Source organism: Wolffia australiana, chromosome 20 (genome assembly GCF_029677425.1).
Source record: "Wolffia australiana isolate 7733 chromosome 20, ASM2967742v1".
NCBI classification, from domain to species: Eukaryota; Viridiplantae; Streptophyta; class Magnoliopsida; order Alismatales; family Araceae; genus Wolffia; species Wolffia australiana.
Genome location: NC_135854.1, coordinates 3,311,407 through 3,333,434, shown reverse-complemented (window position 1 = coordinate 3,333,434; position 22,028 = coordinate 3,311,407).

Below are 22,028 nucleotides of genomic sequence, written 5' to 3'. Positions count from 1 at the left end.
ACGTGTCAGGGCGTGATCCGAGAAATCGGAAAACGAGAAATAATCATGCTAGCCAATCAAAACGAGCCATTTCCAAGCTTATTGGAGGAGAGATAAATAAATCCAACGGCTCAGATTTTTTCTCACTAAAACCTTGATATCTTGAGATCTACATGTCCGATTGGGCTGAAATTTTGAGGGCAGGTTCGTCTTTTCCTCCTCTACAATCTGGATGGTTGGATCTTTAAATGGAGGTCTGGAAAAGGGCGAAAATCACTTCTGGAGGCTCTCCCCAAGCAATTGGCCAGGAAGGACACAGGAGGCATTCTGGAAGTCGTCAGATCTGGATCTCTTTATCAAATTTGTAAGTTTCTGAATTGTATTTGATCATCTTCTAGAACGATTCGAAAACGCCTTGACATGGGCGAAATGTACATGCCCTAGATTCATGTTTTGAATGCATCACCACTTCTTTTTTGATTTGGATTCGAGATCTGACTTTTGATAATTAATTCTTAATCATTTTAGGACATTTCTGCTTCATTACATTTTTAATTTAGGGTCGAAATTGGGGCTTTCCACAATTTCTTCACTTTCTCTCTCTAGGTTAATTTGATTTGTTTCTCTCTCTAGATTTTGGTTTTTATTGTTTAGGAATTTAATTTAATATATAAAAAACCCAAAAATAAAATTTGAACCGAAAATTCATCCATTTTGAACTCCAATTCAAAAATCACTTTCTTGATTATTAAATTCCCAATTTTAATTCTGAAAATTATTATAAATTTTATTAAATTGGGAAATTAATAATTTTTATTTTTATGAGCTTAAAATAATAATAATATTCTTATCTGGAATTATCTGACCGAAATCAAAATTAAGTTTTACTTAATTTTGATTATTTTAAGAATATTATTTAATATTAATTGAATTAAATATTGCAAAATTCAAAATTACTTGACTTGATTCATAAAAATTGTTTGAAAATTCTGAATTGTTGCCTCCTTGCGGATCGACCCCTTGCTTGCTCTATATTCTTATTTAGTAATTAAGGGAATTATAAATTTATTGCATAAGTCTAAAAAGCGCAACGACCACGTAATTTTACGTGATTTTTCGGCTTATCAATTGGCGCCGCTGCCGGGGACGCACGGTTTGAATTTTTAAATTATTCTGTGTGGATTCATTACTCTTTATTTTTTATATTAAGTCTTGGATTGAGCTGAATTTTGTAATTATTTTGTGAATTTTGATGAAATAGTGAAATTGAAAAAAAAAATTCATCATTGCATAATTAATTTTTCTTGTTCATCAAAACTGATTATTTTTTATATTGATGTGTTTAACATTGCATGTTCGGTAGGAGATCTTTAAAACCTCATCTCGTGAATCTCGAAACAGTTAGTAGAACTCCTAGTTTTGATTGTATTTTTGAAAGCTCCGAAGGTGAAAATCAGCATTTTTGTGACTTAATGGAGAATAATCAAAATTTTGGGGTTGAACAGGGTGTTAGAAGAATGAGGTTGAGAGAATTTTCTGACCCTATAGAGAGTGAAACCTACACTAAAATATCTGCTCCTTTACCAGAAAATGTTAATTTTAGAATTGACCCGAATATGATTAATCATCTAAACAACAAGCCTCAAGTCCATCCCCACTATTTGCAATTTTCTTGAACATCTATATGCAATGAGCGTTTGATTTTGGGAATAATTATCCTTTTAGTGCCTTTTTGTCATCCTATTTATCTAATCCTTGATTAGTGAATCTAGATTTACGTAAATGAAAAATATGCAGCCAAAGGTTAGAATGACAGTGAAAGAGCTTGCGATGCAAGCTGCAAGGGAGGGCAAAATAGAGACAGATAGTACCCAGACATCTTCACCTCCTATGAGCGTATTTGGACCCTCTAGTAATCAAACACGGCGAACAATAGGGGACCATTACAAGGCACCTTCATTTGAGGAATATTTAACACTCAGAGAAAGATCATACAAAAGCCTTCATGGAGATGAGTTGAGGGTAGATGTTTCAAACAGAGAATTAAAGAGGATGGAAGAGGAAAAGAACAAAATAGTAGATGAGAATGTTCGATCTTTCCACGACTGTAGTACTCCTCCTATATCTTTAGAGGGAGCATCTTATGATCATGAATTTATTAGAAGAACAACTGATGATGCTACAATAGATTTATCTATGGAAATTGGAAGTAAAGTTCCCTCACAACCAATAGATTCTAAGGGTGATAGCTCTCCTAGGAGTTCTAGTGTGCCTAAGCTTCATACACAAGCTCCTATAGATCCCACGATCATATCAGTACTATCACTAATGAAGGATCAAATGGTGAACTTACATGAAAGATTAGAGAAGATGGAGAACTCTAGAATATTAGAGCCTAGTAGGGAAGTATGTAGGGAGGAGGAGCCTTTATTCCAACTTCCCCCAACTCAATCCGAAATTTTAGACGGGGAGGTACCTAAAGTTAGTCGAGAGTCGAGGAGGATTACAGAGCCAAAGGACTCTAGAATAGTGTGTGATATTGGAGGAAGTAGATTCCACAATGTGCTTATAGATCTAGGCTCAAACCATAGTATCATCCCTTCAACTGTCCTAGAGAGACACCCTATAGGTAAGGTGACGCCATCTTCCCAACTCATATGCTTTGATGATGGTATTCATATCACTCCTAGTGGCCAAATCACCAATGCATGTGTTGATATTAATGGATGTCAATTTAAATCTGATTTTTTCATCTTAGAGGGAACGACAAAGAAAGCCCCTATTGTTTTAGGGAGATCTTTCTTAAGATTAGCAAGAGCGGTGATAGACGTAGAGTTTAAGGAAGTTATCCTTAGAGAAAATGATAAGAGAATTACCCTTAAGCTAGCTGACCCTTCGGCAAGTAGAAGTGGACACTTTAGGGCAGAGGATAAGGAAATCTCTAAGGAAAATATTGATGAGGACAATCATGCCTCAACAACTACTTCTATCCTTGAAAACAAAGGTTCCATGTCACCATCTACTACTTCAGTTATCCAAACTCATTGTAAACCCTCATGTTTGCATTCCCAAATACGACTCGTGGCCTTGACAATAATTAATCACTACTTACAGAACAGTATCAAGGTATTACAAGAGGAAAAGTGCAAAATGAGAAGGAGCACAGAGGAATGTAGTTTGGATAATAAAAAAACTTTGCATAAAGATATTGCTGATATTCCCTCAACCTCCATGCCAAATAGGAAGAACAAAAGAACAACAAATAATAGAATAAGGACAAATGCTGGCATGAAGAGGATGTTTGTAGACAAGAGGAATCATCAAGGGGGCAATAAAATACATGAGAAAATGAAATGGACTCCTAGGCAATCAACCGTTACAAGGTCGACGGTCATTCCGATCCCAAATCTACGGCACCAAGTATGGATTCCTAAATCCATCTTAGAACCCTTTAAGAAATTATCACGTAAGGCGTTATGGACCCCTAAATCCATACTAGTACCGTTTGTTTGAATCCCTTGGAGTTTTATCTTTATCCTTACTTTATTTTCTTGTTAGTTTTATTTTCTTGTCCATTTTGCTCGCTTTGTTTTTTGTTTTGTTTCAGGAATGGGGCCTCGTATCCACAGCTCTCACGGGAAGATTGGCAAATGCAGCATGACGTATTCAAGATTTTACATCTATCATCTAAACAACAAGCCTCAAGTCCATCCCCACTGTTTGCAATTCTCTCCCTCAATTTTCCTTTTCGTTATTTTAATCGTTATGTATTAAGGACCATGTGTGTTTTAGTGGGGGGGAGCTAGTTCATTTTATATGGAAAACGTTGACTCATGTGATTAATTTTAAAGAATACTACATGAATTGAACCTTCTTTTAACGATCTTTAACATGCACATACATGAATTAATTTTCTTTCATCCAGTGGTTTGGAAACATGTGTAGAGAAGTTAAGGTCCTAGAGCGGATCAAGAACATGTTGAGGTGCAACACAAGTGATTTTGGGCGATGTGGATTCAATTTCAAATTGGGGAGGGTGTCTAGTAGGTGATTAGATGATGGAAAGTCAAGGGTAGAAGCTCTATGCTTCAAAAGGGGAGTGATGAGTGAATTGAGAGCCCCCATTCTATCAATTCTAATAGCCGATCCCACTTACGCATTTCTTCTCCCCATTAGCCTACTTTCATTCCAAAATAGTGAGCAGCCATTCTCCGAGTCCTATGCACGGAATCCACCACTTCATTCACCTTATTGTTCCACACGCTTCACGCCATATCCATCACAACTTGACTCCACCACCTTGCTTCCGCTACCGAGGATATGCTTATCTCTCAAGTACGTCTATCTCACTTTCCACGGTATCACTATGATACTGCCTCTTTGTATCTTTTCTGTCAATAATTCGCTCTGCATCATCTAAATCTCGTTCTTCTATCTCTTCTCCATAGACCAATGTGATTGTTATGACACTCATGCTAGTTGTGATAAAATATTTAAAAAACCATTCAAGTCATGGAAAGTGTTTCATTTGTTGTTATCCTCTTTGTTTGATATACAAAAAAAAAAAGAAGCGAAAAAAAAAAGAGTTCAAAAAAAAAGACAAGAGGAATGAGAAGAAGACAAAGAGAAAGGAGGGGTTTGACTTGCACCATTTCTGGTTTTGACTTTCAATTCAGGGCAAGATGGTCTTTATTCTCTATATCATCACATTGGTCTCATCTCTTCTATCTCCCTCACTTCCTCTAAAAATCTTGGGAGTAGGTTATCCAAGGTAGCACAGCACCTGTTGGACCATAAATCTCTCATTGTTCATGCTCACCCTAATTCTTTCACAAAGTCTCATTCTCCCCCATCACAACTCTATCATATACTCTTCTCGTTGTGTTCAATATTCTGTGCTCAACAGGAGGAGGAAATGGCTTCTTCTATTCTTAGGAAAGAGAAAAGGCTAATGGAGAGGCAAGTACTAGGTGGCCGTCACCCCGGGAGAGAGTGATCTTGCTCGCTAGAGATGTGAGGCCAGCTGCACATGAGTGGAGAGAGTTTACCTGAGGAGTATAGCGTTATACCTAGAAACAAGTACACTCCCTTCTCATCCACTTAGGCATCCAAGCCAAGGAGAAAGAAACCCCACATTCCTTAAAAGGTCGGAGCTCAAAATGTCATTTAGTGTTTTAGTTCGGCTTGTGATTGATACACTTAACACTTCCCACACTTGTTGTCTGACTTACAGGATGAAAGAGATGATAATTCAGCAAAGTACTTAGATGTTGCTAAGGGACTAGCAATGTCTAAGTAGGGGGGTATATGATAACACCCTAATTTCGGTCTTTATTTCATGTTATTAGCATGATTTATGCATTTAAAAGGCTTAAATTTGGGTTGTTACATATATTTACACAAAAATAATGCTTCCAAGTAATTTCTGATTTTTTCCTAATTTTATGTTAATTATATGAATTTTTAAGGATTTATTGAAGCTCAAAATAATTATTTTTGGATGAAAATGGCACATTAAAAAGTTTATTTCGACATTTATCAACATGGGAATTAATCAGGGAATTTTCTAGAATTTTCTAGAATTTTTTTACAAATTTGTAGGAATTTTCTGGGATTTATTTCAAGAAGAAATGCATTTATTCTATGAAAAAAGGGCATATTTATAGGAGAAAAAAATGTATTTATGCAATTTCTAGACTTTTCGGGGCCTTTTTGCAACGTTTCGTCGCAAAAAGACCCTGAAAACAGCTCTCGGTCGCCACGGCAGGCGTAAAGATCCTATTTAAAATCATTCAGGGTTTTATTGCAATTTTTAATATATATTTTTAATGTTTTAGGAGAAGTCGGAGGAGAGAGAGTGCGCCAGGGGCATATACGCAATTACTTTTGGGCGGCGTCCAAAAGCAATTCCAGGCTTTTTAAGGACTTTTCTGCAAAAAGGAGGATTCAAAATGCGCCAGCCAATGAGAGAGCGACACGTCATTGCGTGTTTAAAAACGAAACTAATAAATAAATCAATTTTAAATCCAATGGATTAAATTGGTTTAAAATTGATTTATTAATAACTTTTGATCCTGAAGTCCGATTGAGATGATTTTTTTATGGATTTCTTTGTCTTGATCCCCTCTTTCTATCTGTACAGTTAGATCATTCAGATCTATCCTACATTGATAGATAAATATTAAGTACTAAACGGGGGTAAATGGTGATTTTTACCCTATAACCTAAGTATAAAAGCTGAATTTCGAGAGGGGGAGCTCATTCTGGAGGGTGCTTCATCACAGCTGCAAGACAGAGAGGAGTCCCAGCCTGGACCAACAGTTTTGGTATTTTTTTTCTTTCATTGTATTCAAACTTTTGTGCATTTTGAATGAAATAGGTTAAGTTGTTTGTTTCTTCATCTCCATTCTAGTCTGAACTTCTAAATCGCTTGGCTTGAGCGGCATGTACAAGCCCTGATTAGGATTGAGAGGAGAAATTGAGGAATTTTACCTGGGCATTCAATTGCATTACAAAAGAAAATTATAAAAAAAATTAGTTTTAATTTTTAGAAGTCTCAATTTACCCCATTTTAGTTCTGAATTATCAATCTGAAAAATCAACCCAACTCATTTTAAGAACCCTCTTTCAACCTCTCTAAATGATTTCTTGGATCCTTTAATTAGGATCAAAGAAGGAAATTTAGAGCTCTTAATTCTTCTAATCTTCCCATCTCTCCTACCCCCCTCTCTAAATTCTCACATAATTAGGGTGACTTGATCCTCATTGAAGATCAAATTCACTCTAATTAGGATCTAAAACACCAAAAATTAAATCAAATTGAAATTCCTACTTGCCTCCCTTGGACGACACTCATACTTATCACTATACATATTAAGTAGATTTTTATAAATTTTATTGCATAAGCCAAAAATTCACAACGACAAGGGCTAAAAATTTGCGTAATTTTCACCCCTATTTTCGGCTTATCACCCATTCATCATATCATAGCTACATAATCCGTTAGGTTTGCATCCGTCGGACGAACAACACCGCCGACGTTCGATACCATCATCCTCTATTGACTCGATGATGTCCCCGATGATGTCTGATATCACACATACTGGATTTTATTGTAATATAGTTGTTATATTATTTAAATATATTATATTCACAAGTGTCATGGTTTCTTTGCAATATGTCAGTATAATTTTTTTATTATTTTTCTTATGAAAATATAATAATTACCAAACATTTAGAACATAACACTATACTTTTTACTAAGAAGTTTTTACCACCATTTTATACTTTTTGCTTCCTTCTTTCTTATCAAATACAAAACTATTACTATTTCACAATGAAAATATAGCATCCTAACTATTAGTTATGCTAAATAAGAAACATCAAGCCATAACAATGAGGCTCAAAATAATTCTCCACCAGCCTATTTCTTTATATATTCCTCTGTTCAATTCTAAGCATCAGACATCCAACAAAAAATTAGTTGAGGATAATGAGGAAAATTCTCCTAAAACATCCCCAAAAGTATATTTTGCACAATTAGAATTAGGGTTTGACATTTTGGACCGGGAACCCGTCAGATCGAACAAAATTGGGACTACCGGTTCGCCGTTTCAGGTTGGACCGGTTGGATGGGCCAGATCCGGTCCTAAGGCCAAACCAGATCGGGATCGGATATGAAGGCAAAAACACGGTGCCGGTTAGCCGGGTACGTCCAACCCTACGATTATGCCCGTAGACCAATCCAGCCATGCCCTGGATGTCACCCGGAGGGGTTTTATATATAAAGTGGATTTTTTATCAGCATTTTTGGGCGTGGAGCGAGAATAAATATCCCAATTACACTCGGATCCCACTCATCCACGCCCATGTGCACGAAGGAGAAAAGATACATAAGTGATACCTGGCAGGTGCTCTGAGAAGGTCACTCATGTCGATGTGTCTCCGGATCTCCCTGCGGCGGTGATGATGCATGGAGTGTGTGGAGCTCTCCCCGCCGTCGAGAAGTGTCATCGATGAGGTGCGTGGTGGGGACATCGATAAAGTGAGAGAGCGAGCGCTCCACCTCTCGCGCTTCATGCAAGCCGCCAATCGCTGGGGCAAATCTCCAGGAGATGTACGCGTGCTAGCAAGAGTATGGGGAGCCAGCATAGCATAGTCGATGTGTGGAGTGAAGTTCAACATCTGCAGATGTCAGTGTTGAGGTGCTCGAAAAATTGGACGATCAAGCAAGAGGGTGAGTTCTCCCGCCGTCATCCCTCCATGCAATCTGTTACTCTCGTGGCCTCCCCTTCGATAGTGTGCAATGCATGCGAAGGGCCGACAAGCCAAGGCATTCCACGCAGTAGCATCCACAAGCTGCTAGAGGGAGTTCCTGCCAAGAAAAGAAAAAGGAGGTCGGGGTATGTGTGTATACCACGTGGTTGGCAAGAGCATCCACTGTCTGATTTCCCTCGCGTAGCTGGTGACGAACACTAGGTGTGCGAGGGTGGCACCGCATGATGTCCTGCCAGACCCGTTGAAGCTGTCATTGGGAGCATTTACCTGCATGACGCATATCAACTAATACCTGTGAGTCCAATTCTACGACGATATTGTGAAGGTTTTGTTCCTTGTAGAGGAGTAACCATCACGTATCGACATAGCCTCGGCTACTGTATTAGTCTGAATGCCATAGAAGGACAAAAAATTAAAGATAATACTCCCTGTATGGTCATCGAGGATACCGCCCCCTCTAGCTGGACCAGGATTCCCTTTGGCCGCACCATCCACATTCAGCTTGAGGGTGCCGATTGGCGGTGGATGCCAACGAACAATCTATAGCTGAATGCGGGTAGGGGCGAGGGTCACGTGGATGCCCCAAGAGTGAAGGAGGTCACAAGCGAGGGCTGAGCTGTGGGCGCGAGGAGGTATAAGATGGTGGATGCACCGTATCCATAGCTTGACTCGTCACATGATATCCAAGGCACGCATGGGAGTACCTACAAAATGAGAGGAATTTTGCCATTTCCATATCTCCCATAGTAAGTAGGCTATGGTGATGTGGAGGAAGGGGCTCCATTTAGAGCATGTTGGCAAGAGATACATCTTGCCAAAACACTCTAACAGTGTGAGAATAGGGGAGATACCGAGGAGTGTGTAATTTGGTGCCAACAGTCTACGGCTGTCTCACTATGGAAGAAGAGGTGCTTGATAGTCTCAATCTGCGGGGATGTGGGGCAACAATGGCAAAGCGAACTAAGGGAGTGACCGATACGGATCACTCGATTGTTAGTGGGGAGTCTCCAGAGGAAGAAGGAGACCCAAGTAGTGATCATCAGATGCCCAATGCGACGACCCCAATGTTGGATGGGGGTTTTCTCACGAAAATTCTCCCAAGAAGATCTACAGGAGTAGGATCCGTCAAGGGTAAGCGTCCAAATAGCATGGTCGTGAGTGGTCCCGATGGCAATACTCCAAGCCTGGGATAAAGTGTCTAAGGGGAGGCCATGCAGCTCCCAAAGGTGGTGTGTGTTGCCCGTGAGCTGCTGTGCCATTGTCAATTGAAGGCGATGTGGTTCGAAGTGTGGATGGGGGGCTAAGGGTGCGTCAGCGAGCCATGTATCATACCAGGTGCTAATTGTGCCTCTACCGACATGCCAGTGTGTGACCTTGGCGATCTCTAGCCAATGTCGCTGCCAAGTTGGCCATCTGCGATGGCCCTGGGTATCCAACTCTCTACGGGCACACTCGCCATATTTCACTAAGATAAAACTCCCAATCGGGACTCTGTGGTATGTATTTTCCACACGAGCTTCTTCAGAAGCATGTCTTGGACATCCTGAAGGCGTCTGATCCCTAGACTACCCTCATCCGTCGTTCGACAAGCTTTCTCCCAAGAAACCCAATGGTGGCGACTCTCTCCCTCAAGGTGACCGGACCATAAGAATCGAGCGCACAGTCACTCCATAGAGCGGAGGACTGTAAGGGATAGTGAATGGACCGCAAGGGTATGTAGCGGAATACTCATGAGGGTGTGTCGGATAAGTTGGATGTGTCCTCTAGGGGATAGAAAACAAAGTTTCCATCCCTTAAGTTTCTTTCTCAATTTGACCAATAAGGCATCAAAATAATGATGGCGAGTCCGTCCAAGAAAGATAGGGCATCCGAGATAATTGAAAGGGAGGCATTTTTGAGAGTATCGAGTATACTGTTGGATAATCAGAGAGCGCTTTACAATGGTGGAAGGACCAACCATAAAGCTACTCTTTGAGGCATTGACGAGCTAGCTAGAAGCCCGCTCGTATGTAGTGAGGACACTCATGAGTTCCTTAATGGATTTTTTTGATCCATTGAGGAAAAGGATGACATCATCTGCAAATAGTAAGTGCGAGAGGATCGAGCATCCCCTTTTCGTAAAATATGGTTGGATGAGGCCTCGAGCGATCGTTTATGTGAGCGATCGGCTAAAGACCTCCTCCATCAATATGAAAAGGGTGGGTGAGATAGGATCATCTTGTCGTAGACCTCTCGTGGCCGTGAAGAAGCCAATGGAGTTTCCGTCCACCAGGAGAGAGAAGTGGTTCTCTCTAATGCAGGCATCGACGAGATCGATAATTGCATCAGTGAACCCAAAATGACGTAACACCTGGGTAAGGAAATTCCACTCAACTCGATCAAAAGCCTTTTCCATATCCAATTTTATGATGACATTCGAACCTCAAATATGAGTGTTTAAGGTCTGGGCTAACTCATGAACTAGCATGATACTGTCATGGATCTGTCAACCTTTGACAAAACCACACTATTCAGGTGAGATAAGTCTTTCAAGGAAGGTCCCTAGTCGATTTGTAATGATCTTAGATGCAACTTTATAGCATACATTACAAAGACTAATAGGGCGAAAGTCCTTAAATGAAACTTTGTTTTCTACTTTTGGGATAAGCGCCAAGAGAGTGGATTTCCAATTTCGTGGTAGGACTTTGCGTGTAAATACCTCCTTGATAGCAAGCACCAAGTCCGTGCCTATGATATCCCAACATGCTATATAGAATTCCGCTGAGAATCCATCTGATCCTGAAGCCTAGTTCCTACCCAAGGAAAAGACTACCTCCTTGATCTTTGCTTGCGTAGGAAGGGCTGTGAGAAGTGTGTTCTCCTGGTCGGTCACCAAATGGGGAATAGATGGAGGACCATCCAAGTGAACTAGCACCAGGTTGCAAGCAACCTCACCGCGCAACCCGAGCTGACGCAAAGGATCTGCAATTCAAATACACGGTGTGAAGTTTATTTTCTTTGTTTACCATGACCTCATGTTTTTTTTCATTTTTCTTTGTTTTTGTGGAACTACCCACGTGTATTAAGGGATTACGTGCTTGTTTTCACCTTTTTATTTTCAGGACTGATGCCGGCCCTAGGGTGGCGTCGTTAGTTTAAATGCCACCCTAACAGGCCGGATTAGGGCATCCCCTTCCCCACCCTATAAGAGGGGAGAGGTGCCCAACATTTTGTTCAGGGAATTTTGAAGAAGAAGAAATGGTCTCTTGAGAGGTTCCCGCCTCCCCTACCCCCTGATTGATCCTTCTCCTCTCCTCTCCCCTTCATTCTTGACCACTGGAATAATGTCTACTCTATTGTCTTCTACTCTCCTTCCTTGTCTTTCTCTCTTTTTAGCAGGAAATCCTCCCCAACGCCCCTAGCTGATATCCCCATCTGCCGCCTGGATTGTCGAGAAGGGGATCAAGGACCCTCGTTCCACTGACCATGAAGAACTTGAATCTCGACGTCCCCCGGAGCGGAAAGCAATGATCTCGGCGCCGTGAAGGGATCGACATCGGTGCTTCCCCAGCCCGGAGCGAACTCGATCCTGCTGATAACATGATAAATGAACCTAATATTTGTATACATTCTAGATGTTTTTAGTATTATTAATTTATAATTTATCATGTTATTGTTTGAATTAACCAAATATTTATGCATTAGCTAATAATTCCAACTTTTGCACATTATGATTATTTTTCACTAACTTCATTGACTTCTATGAAGTCAGTCATTTTGATTTCTGGTGAGTATTTTATAGTTCTAAATGTGCAGAAATTTACAGGAATTAGAAGATATCATTCTGAGAAAAATTGGAGGATTTTGGGAGCTTAGTGACTATCAAAATGGGCTACAAATGATGAAACGGTATTGTAGGCTTTTAAAGGAGAGATCAGAGGGGCTTGGACCACGACCTGAACTACCTATTGGGCCCGCAAACACATTACAAAAGAAACAAACTGGAAATTAAAAGGCAAAGCTCTCAACCCATGGAGAAAAAGAGGCAAAATGGCAAGAAAAGAGAATAGATAATGCCCAAAGGGGTATTTTAGTAATTCTCACAATGTATAAATAGACTTTTTCTCCCTCATTTTCCCTCATTCTGGACGTGCTCTAGCAAGTGGCTGGCCAGCAGGACAAGGCATTCTTCAGAATTCAGGTTGTTCAACCTACTTAATGTAAGTTTATTGAAGTTTTCTCTTAATCTCGTCTCTTGTTTGCATTGAAAAACGCCTGATCCTCGCAAAATATAAGGATCCATACTTGAGAGGAAGCATTGAAGGCTCAGTAAACTTGCATTGATGGTGTAACACAACGATCAGAGTTGATTCGTCGAGTTATATATGGCGGTTGAGTCCTAAACGAGATGAAATGACATGGAATAATATATATATGATTTAAGAAAAGGTAACGAGAAATAAATTCAATCGTCGGATGACACGAGACGTATTTCAATTGGACAACACGGACGGGTTTTATCAAATCAAGCTTCCGATGAGCCGTGTGAACAGATTGAAAGACGACGAGGTGGGGGACGATTTCTCGTCCAAGAAGGGTCACACGATCAACGTAGACAATCAAAACCGTTATCGTCAATAAAATCACTAACACAGATAAGTGGCTAATTCCTAGAATTCAAGTTTAGATGCACTCACGGTGACGAGCAATTGAGAATTCGGCACTAAAAGAGATAATTAATCACTGTAAAATGAGAGGGAAGAGATGAACGTGACCTGTCGAGTTGGCGCTATGATACGATTTCCACAAGTGCAGCAGGAGTCCACGGTGAACAATCTCCACAAATTATCGTTTCTCTGCGTCGCAAGCTGGAGCCCTCTTTCCTCTCTTCTTTGACTTCCTTGGTTTTGGGTTAGAGGTACACAAGCGATGAGATCACCACGATCTCATCGCTTCTGTACCTCTCTGTTCACATACTAAACCATAAACCACTATTTTCCTCCTCCTCAATCCTGACTCATATTTTATTTCCACCATCTTCATTACTACATCTCATCCTGCCATCTCCATTATGTCTCCTCTTCAAAACCTAATTTAAAATTTAAACCCTTCTTTAAATATTTCTTCTTATATTCCCCTTTGTCACCATCTTTTTTTATCATCACCTCTTTACATCATCCTCCATAACACACTCTTATTTTCACTTGGTTTGTTCATGTTCCACTATCTTCCAGTCATGGATAGGGAAGGACACGGTTCGAGCGCGGTTCGGTTTCAACGAAAACCTAAACCTAGACATAAGGTTCGGTACGGTCTCAGTCTCGGTTTGGTCTCGATCTAGTTCCTTCTTCGGTCTGGTCAGGTGGAATAGTTACTTTTTTTTGGGCCATGAATTCACAGAATTTTTGAAAGTTAGGGTGATCTATAATTGAGAATGGCATGTCTGTACTTACAATCAGATCCAACAATTCTTCTTTCATTCTTTTTGCAGTTCTGCCAGGAAATTTTGGTGCTTTGGAAAAATAACCCGAAACAGGTTTCACATGGTTCAAACCCTTAAGCTTTTTATGAACTTCAATATGAGAATTTCGTAAGTCATTCTAGTTTTGTGACGTTTCACCGTCACCTCTTTTCTTTTGTAAAGATTGCATTTATAGTCTCCATTAGTACTTTTGGTAAAGCACTCCATCACAGGCGACTGTTTTCTACCTTGACAAACCTCTGTTCCCTTCATTGTCACATCACCTATATAATGTAATTTTTTTTATGACAATAAGAGTAGATAATATTAAAATCAAATATCATAAAATAAATTAAACACAAGAATACCTCATCTTTATCCAACTCCATTGATTCTAAGCATGTTCTGTTTCATAAAATAATAATGAGAATGAGAGTGAGAATGAGATTGTGAGTGTGAGAGAGGGAGATAATTAAGGAGTGAGAAAGAGATTGCGAGAGTGAGATGAAAGAAGGAGAGAATTAAAGAGTGAGAGGAAGGAAAGAGGGCATGAAAGAATGGGGGGTCATATGGAGGAAAATTGACTGCAAGGAGGAACAGAAGAAAGGTAATGGGAAAGTATGATATATATATATATATAGAGAGAGAGAGAGAGAGAGAGAGAGAGAGAGAGAGAGAGAGAGAGACAGACAGAGACAGAGAGAGAGAGAGAGAGAGACAGAGAGACAGAGACAGAGAGACAGAGAGACAGAGAGACAGAGAGAGAGAGAGAGAAAGAGAGAGAGAGAGAGAGAGAGAAATATGGTGAGAAAGGGGGAGAGAGATGGTGAGAAAGGGAGAGAGTGAGAAGATTGAGGGGAAAAAGAAGAGAGTGATAATATCATTTTGACTTCGAGGAAGAGAGTAAAAGAAAGTAAGGAGAAAATGAGAGGGAGAGGCGAATAGAGAAAGGGGAGAGGGAGCTAATGAGAAAGGAAGAGGCAGATAGTGAGAGAAGGAGAGAGGGAGAGAGTTAAATAGAGGGAGAGGGAGAAAGGGAGAAAATGAGAGAAGAAGAGGGAGATAGAGAGAGCGGGAGGAAGAGAGATAATGAGAGAGGAAGAGGGAGATAGAGACAAAAGGAGAGAGGAGAGAGAGTGGAATAGGAGAAGGGGGGAGAGTGAGAGAGTGATAAAGGGAGCTAATGAGAAATCTTCTCTATGTTGATGTTGAGGCGAGGCGGAGTCAGTATCAATCTTGGACTGCAAATTGATAACCCTGGACGTTTGAGGCAGCACATTGGATAAACAACCACAAGAGGTCTAAGAACGCTTGTAATTTCTCAAAGAAGGCCTGACAGACTGAGAGGTTGAGCGCAGTAGAACATCCCTGGAGTAGAAATGATTGATCGGGATGGTCTCGAGGGATAGTAGAAGCCCTTTGTCTGTGATTTGCGCGTTGGACGGCTCCCTTGATCCTCTCTTGCTCTATTGACTCTTGGGTCACCGTGTAAGCAGAATTAATCAGCAAGAAAATATAACTCATTTGAGAGTCACGGCCAGCGGAAGAGATACGACCAACGATTCTCCACTTGACGAAAATTTGAGGCTTCGGCACGGACCGTCGGCCAGGAGTTTCCTAGGTGTAGAAGAATTGACGGCGCCGCAGCCGGCGGAAGAGAATTCCAGGAAAGTTCCAGGACGGTCAAGCCGATAATGGGCAGCGCGATTATCAGCGGCGAGTCTCAGAGAAGTCTGAAGAGAGACGTTCACTTTCTTTTCTTTCGCCGTACAATATCAGCAGCCAGTGAATCAATAAGATGCTCTGGCCGATAACGCGATTCTTATTGACTAAGATGGCCGGGAACCTGATCCAGGTGGTGACCGCGGATTTTCTCCTCGACAAGTATTCTTCTTCCTTGATTTCTTCCTTCTACGGTGAATGCACGATCGACAGGTTGACAGTGATGAGATACAAACTCACTGGAGAGGTAAGATCTCTTCCAAAGATTCAAAGCTTCTTCTTTTTTTCTCCAGCAACAGGGTAGAACCCTCAACAATCAGAAAAATAACTGCCAATGACCAAGAACGAGATCTGGTGTTCTCAAAACAAAGACTTCTTTTTTTCCCTCCACGTCCGCTCTTCCCTTTTTATATTGAGGAAGTGGTAGTTGTGGAAGGGGTGGACCTTTTGGGCCCCTCCTCTTAAGGGAGAGCCTATTGGGCTCCCCTTAAGTGGATTCTTTAGGGAGAGAAGAAGTCCAACATGGATTCCTCCCCCCCTAAAGATGACGCTTAAACGTAATTAAAAATAAACACACACGAGGGGAGGCCGATGCTCACACAGGAGGGGCCTCCCGATAATCCAAAGACGACAAAAGAACGAAACAACATAAAGATACACGATGCAAAGTGATAAGACGTTGTCGATTCTCAAGCTTGGTAGCGAAATTGTAGATTCTTCACGTCCGCTCGAGCTTCACGACGTGGCTGGCGATGGGTCGGGGCATGGTCGACTGGATGGTCCTCCATCATTTGAGGCTTTAGGATCTTAGATTTCTACCTTCTCCATCATTTCCATCCATTTACCCTTAAAATTCATCACTTTCTCACTCTAAACACTAATTTTATCCACTTTATCTCTCTAAAATAGGTTTTTTATCTCACTAGACCTTCATCTATATCCATAGTTACTCCCCTAAAAAATTCATAAAAAATCTCCTTCATTTGCACATCCAAATTCTATCTCAAACTCCTTCTACACTCTCTCTTCATTTTCTCTCTCTATCTCCTCATTTCGTCCCTTTCTCTCTCTAGACGTCCATCCATATCCACAGTTCATCACCTCAAAATTTCAGAAAAAATCTCCTTCATCTACACCCTCAAATTCCCTCTCAAACTCTCTCTACACTATCTCTTCATTTTCTCTCTATCCTCTCATTTCGACATTTTATCTCTCTAGAAACATTTGTCTCTCACTATAAAATATCTCCCTATATCTCTCTAGATCCTCAAGCATTCCCTACATAGAATCCCAAAAAAAATCGCATTGAAATATCATTTCTTATCTTTTCAAAACACTAATTTTTGTCTTCTAGCCGCCACCGTGCGGTGTCGTGCGGCGCCTTGGGGTGCCTGTGCGGCAGAGACAGCCCTCTGCCCGCCAGTCCGCGCACAGCCAGCGCACAAGACTGCAGGGTACAGGGTAGCCCTGTGCAGGATTTAACCAAATCAGCTAAGTCCTGGCCATTGGATTAAGCCCAATAAGGCTTAAGCCCAATTTGGCTAAGTCTTGACTTAGTCAAATTGGGCTAACCTTAGTGGGCTGACCCACTAAGAGGCCTGCCCTCGACAGGCCAACCCACGCCCGCCGGCCCATTCCGCCGCCGCCACCGCTCCGCCGCCGCTGCTGCCGTTCCGCCGCCGCTCCTCCGCCGCTACCGTCGCCACCGCCGCCACCGCTCCGGCGATCGCCGGAGTAGGTAAATTTCATTTTTTTTCATATTTAAAATTATTTAAAAAATAGAAAAAAACCTGAAAAATCGGAAAAATTATTTTCTGCATTGAAAAAAATCCAAAAAATTTTGGAAAAAATCTAGAAAATTAATATAAGTTATTTAAAGTCATTTTAACACCTAAAACATTTCAAAAAAATCTCTATTTCTCGTTTTTAATACTTATAGTTGTTTTTTGTATGTAAATTAATTCCAGAAAATTCTAAAAATATTTATTTCTGATTAATTTGCTAAGAGAAAATAGAAAAATTAGTTTAGAGATATGATTTTGTTTTCTCCTTGTACTTTGGCTTAATTTAAATGATAGGGAATTTTGAAAATTACCAACAAATCTAGAAACATCCCAAAAAATAGTATTTTTCACGTTTACAATCATTTTCTTCATCCCAAGCTTGAGAAAGAATTCTGAAATTAAATTTCTGCCTCTCTGTGGATCGACCCCTTACTTGCCCAATATTAATTATAGAGAATTTAAGTGGAAAATTTTCATAAATATTGTTGGCTAAGTCTGAATCAAAACAACGACATAAAACCCCAAAATTTGGACTTATCACCTGCTCAAGCTGATTACCGACGATTCTGGAATCCCTCCCGGACGATCTGCTGCAGCTCCGAAGTTCTACACCTGGTCGGAGTTGATTCTCGACCCAAGTTGGTTGCTCCCGGAATGGGTTCCCAGTCTAGATCGGTCCAGGCTTCTATCCCAAGCTGGCTAGTAGCTGAATCGGGTCTACAAATTGTCCTTAGCACAGTATCACCCCAACTTCTTATGAAACTTCATCGACGGGTGGGTGTTGATGCCAACGCCTGGAACTTGGCGCCCGGGCCTCTCCCCCCCTGCCCCGCGAACCTCTCCTGAAGTTCCCTTGATCCGCTTGATCTGCCCACCCGCTCCGGATATGTTGTGGCTTCCCGTTGACTGCGCGCTTCTCGTGATCCACCGCCCCCTTCTACTCTCTCGATTGGGGAATGACCAGCCGCCCAAATGGCCACTGACTCCCAGAGTTTCTGGTACTGTTGCCGACGACCAGACAAGAGCCACACCGACTGCCCACGTTACCCTTTCGGGAAGCCGATGTTTGACTATCCTCCGACGAGGACTCACCTCGCACAGCGGCCATCGGGACCTAGTCCCCAAGTCAGCCCGCAACTTTCTCCCCTTGTTATATTTTTCCCCCGTTATATTTTTGGTGTTGTTATATTTTTCCCTCGTGCCGACTACGTGTGAGACGTTTTCCAGTTTACCCTTGCACCCGCCCCTCCTCCCCCATTGGCTAACTGGGTTGGGTAGTTGTTAGAGACCCTTTGGGATGGGAACACTCCGATCGGGAACTAGACATCTATAACTAACGTTTGAGTGAAGGCTTCAACTCTGACCGGGGAAACCCCATCCGGAGGCCTCGAGATAGTCATCGGAGTTCGGAGCACTTGGCCCTTACTAGTCCATCCCAACGAAATTAGTGGAGCCCCTTCCCAGGTTAGCAGCGGTCTAGTGTTTCTCGTTGCTTATTTTCATAACGTGCATCTTTCTTGTCATCAATGTTCATGAAGTGAATTTGACGTCCCCCTGTGTTGCAACGTGCGCAGATCTATCCCGGCAGTAGGCGTGTTGCATCAGGAATGGAGATGAGTAGGTCCTCACTCACGACAGTCGGCTATGAGGAAAGGAGCGAGCTATAATATGCAACACCTATAGTCGCTAGTTGGACGGGGTCCTGATTATACGTTCCTAATAGGGTTGTATAATTAGGACAGGCTCTGTGGCGAATTAAGGCATGAAAGAAACATGTGTTTCTGTCACCTTCTCGCAGCCATCGGATACATGATTTCTGGAGATAGAAAATCTCTTGTCGTTGTACAGCATCCTCAAGCTGCTCGCTAAGCATAGTCTTGCACTCTCCCGCGTCGTCCGTGCAACCATCATGTAGTTGTCGCTCAATAGCAGCTAGCTCCCTCATGAGTGTTTCGACTGGTGCATGCACGTCTTCGAATACATGTCAATTCCAACATTTCAGGTGGAACTTGAGGTTCCTCAATCTATAACTGAAGTTCTCGAGAGGAGAATCAGAGATCGTTCCGTGCTAGTGAATGTGCAACCCTAAAAGGCTTCATGCTCTAACCACATAGCCTAGAATCGAAAGGGAGGGCGACGGACACGAGTAGTAGAGTCTAGAAGGAGTAAAAGCAGTGTGTGGTCTGAGTAGTAACGTGGAAGTATCACGATGGTAAGGGTGTAGTGCATCAGTGCAGTGCTATTACAAAAACAGCGGTCGAGCCGCTCGTACACTCATGCATTTGCTTGTTGCTCATTGCACCATGTCCACTTCTCACCTATAGTAGGAGGCTCCACGAGGGAAGCTTGGTGAATAAAGTCGTTGAACGCTTGCATAGATCATGCCCTAGGGGGGCAGCCTCCCTGGCGTTGACTGACTGCACGTATGCAGTTGAAGTCCCCGTCTATAAACCAAGGGAGATCAACAAGTCTCGGATGGATCTCGATATGTAGGATGAGTTCCTCCCAAAGTGCTTCCCGCACTAGATGTCTATGCGAGGCGTAGAGGACCGTGAGCGTGTATGGCTTCACGGAGTATGGTACTGAAAAAGTGATGTACTGTGTCCCGTCGGCAAGAAATTCCAACAAATAATCTCGCTTCCAAAAAAGCCAAAGCTTATTCAAGGAATGACAGTAAACATGATCCATTCAGAGTTTCCTCGTAATAGAATAAGATTGATCCAGTGTAATCATTGGCTCAATAAGCCCAACTATCCCTAGGTTGTGCTTATTAATCAGGGCAATGAGGTGTGACTGGGTGTCACACGGTCAAATCTCGAGCTAGGACTCTTTGCTCGGAATTGACGTGTGCCGGCCTCAGTGCTTGGGCAGAACACTGAGCCGCCTTGATTTCTTGCAGCGGAAGCTCTTGGGATTGCTTAAGATCGCATAAAAGGGGTTAGAGGAGTGGTTGGTGCTAGGCACCGTCAGTGAATGTGGTCATTGCATTGATATCATCAAGAATACATCGTAGATTACATGGGGGAAGACGAGGGTTGTTACAAGGAACGAGACGAGGCGCCTTGCGTCGAGGTAATGTCGCCACACCGCCTCATGGCCGTCGCTCCGCGCCCGCTCTGCCGCTCATCCGTGCGTCGAGCCAGGCGTTGCGCGCCCACGGGCGTGGCGATCACACACACCACCCCTGCCTTGGCAATCACACACGCTACCAGCACCCGTGTCTACACTCTGATGCGTAGTCTGCGCGACGCCGCCGCATTCGACGCCAAGAGCTGGACGCTGCCACCCAGCATTACCCGCAGGAGCGCCACGCGCCCGCTGTGCCATCTCGGCGCTGGCAAGTATCGTTGGCGCCCACGCGTGGCCCTCGGCGTTGGCGCGCAGCACTTGCGCGCGCGCACCGCTGTCGTTCAGCCCACGCGCCCAGCACGCACCGACTGGACCTGATCCGCCTCGCCTTGGGCATGGACGGGCACGTGCACACTCTGTCGGGAATCACCACCGATAGTGGCAATGGCCTAATAGATCAGGTATTGGGCATCGCTACCCATTTGAATCAGTACTCAAGACTTCGTGAGTCGAATACACGGACAAACCTTCCCAATAAGCACGCATGCCTCTGGGCGAGGAATGCCGCCTAGTTAGGGGCCTAACACTGGGTTAGAGGGCTGCCTATCCCTCTATAATTCCAAATGAAACTTGGAATCATAAGGCTAACGGCTCGCGTGACACACCCTCAATCGGGTGATATATATACGATGTGTATGGGGGGATCCAAATGATGTCCTGTAGGGGGGAAGGTATCCATGTCTGAATCCTCAGAAAGAGAGATATCATCCTCCTCCTCTCCCGTGGAAGCGTGACCACTAGTGGGTCCACCAGTATCCTCAGAACTAGTGAGTAAAACTTGATGGTCAGTCAAGCATTCCTCCCACTCAAATGGGATATGTGATGGATGCAGGTCGGGCAGGGAGGTGAGTATACCGGTGGGGGGGGCATGTGGCTTGGAGAGGATGGTGAGATGGGGTTGTGAAAGGGTGGAGGCGATGGAGGGGATGAAGGTGGAGCTGGGGGTAGTGTAGGGGAGGGGTGGGGAGGTGTAGGCCGAGGTGAATGGGAAGATGTAGGCCGAGGGGGTGACGAGGGGAGGGAGGAGATACGGAGGGGCAATGAGGGTAGGGGGGTTGTTGGCCGAGGGGATGGTGAGGGATGGGAAGATGCAGGCTGAGGGGATGATGTGGGACAGGGGGGTGTAGGGCCACAGGTTCTAGTAGAAGGGGCATCCTTAGGGTTGCACAGGTGGCATTTTCTATTGCTGTTATGACCGTTGGCGGCGAAATAATTGCGTCGTGATGTTTTTTATTTTTTTGTTTTTTGTTGTTTTATTTTTTGATTTTCGGATTTCGAGAGCCGTTGGATGTGGCCAGGCTGTCGGATCCGATGGCCTAGTCACATCTGGCAGTTGACGTGGGAGATGCACGTACCACTGATGCCTTAGTGGACCCGTGCATCCCGGCCAGGTGGGCTGCCAGGGCGGCCGACCCCTACGACGTGGCACGTCAGGCGGTCGGTCCTGGCTTCCAGTTGATTCAGCAGCTCGTATTGGATTGCAGGCTGTGAATTGATTTACGACGAATAAGTTAAAGAATTAACAAAAACAGATTAGCTAGATGCCTCTCGTCAGGCCGAGTATTTTAAGTATAAATTTTACATAATTATCTCATCGGATTCATAAGATATTGGTAATTTAAAATTCGAATTAAAAAACTTACCTCGAGGATTCAAGTGCCCCGAATCTGAGCTATAAGACTCTATTTGGAGTGTTC